General features: G+C 40.5%; 1 non-coding gene across 1 annotated transcript; it reads right to left on the bottom strand.

Moving 5' to 3' along the window:
- Nucleotides 1-950: 950 nt before the first annotated feature.
- On the bottom strand, nucleotides 951-1,057 carry LOC141650588 (small nucleolar RNA R71). The gene has a single exon (XR_012546612.1). It is a non-coding gene; the product is annotated as a small nucleolar RNA R71 (small nucleolar RNA).

The following is a 1,057-nucleotide window of genomic DNA, read 5'->3' as shown; positions in this document are numbered from 1 at the left end:
TTGCTAGTTTATTTTCATTGTTATTTTAGTTTAGTAACCTTCTACATCAACCCAATTTGTGACACCCCTAGACACTACTAGTTACAATAGAATTCTCATTTCAATACCCGTCCCTTGGGATCCGACCTTTACTTGCCTCTTTACTAATTGTAGAGTTGTTTGTGGAGTATAAATTGTGTTTTGTATCGACCATTGACCAACGACCACATATGCTTAATTGTGAACACAAAATGGCCTCGATCAAAAATGGCGCCGTTGCCGGGGACGGTGTTTAATTGATTTAAGATTTCTTTTATTGTTATTAGTTGTGTCTTTTTCACCTTGGGAAGTAAAACTCCTCAAGGTTTGTTCTAATTGTTTTCGAGTTGTTTGATATTTTGCATGTCTAGAAGGTTACAAAGAGATTTGTTACCTTTTGACCGTGAAATCGAAAGAACCTTGACGAGTAATAGGAGACTTGTTAGGAGGAATTTGGGAGGTGTTGGTGAAGTTGTTCAACCCACTAGTGAGTTTGTCAATCCTTTCGCAATAGAAGGAGAAGAAAACCCATTAAACAATACCACACAAAATTCACCTACAATGCCTAAATTCTCGTCACACTCTATACCCACCGAGGAGAATCTACCAAATGGTACTCCTACACCGCAACATCTCACCGGTAATTTTATTGCCAAGTCCGCCTTCATCCAACTAGTTGAGAGGAGCCAATTCGGGGGAATGCCTAGTGAGGACCCTCATTCTCATATGGAAACCTTTTGCGATTATTGTGAAGCTATCTCTCAAACGGGCGTGACTCAAGACCAAATAAGATGGGTCTTATTTCCTTTTTCGTTAATCGGCACCGCAAAGCAATGGTTGAAGGGCCTTGATAAGGCCACCCTTGGAATAGATTCTTGGAAGAAGCTAGCTCTAGCTTTCTACAAAAATTCTACCCACCGGAAAAGACTAACATGCTAAGAGCTCAAATTACGGGTTTTAAGCAAAGGGATGAAGAATCTTTGTATGAAGCTTGGGAGCGGTTCAAAGGTATTTGTCGCTCATGTCCTCACCATGGACT

This window comes from Silene latifolia, chromosome 3 (assembly GCF_048544455.1).
Source record: "Silene latifolia isolate original U9 population chromosome 3, ASM4854445v1, whole genome shotgun sequence".
NCBI lineage: Eukaryota > Viridiplantae > Streptophyta > Magnoliopsida > Caryophyllales > Caryophyllaceae > Silene > Silene latifolia.
The sequence above is the reverse complement of the archived record's forward strand: the minus strand, read 5'-3'. Positions and strand labels throughout refer to the sequence as shown.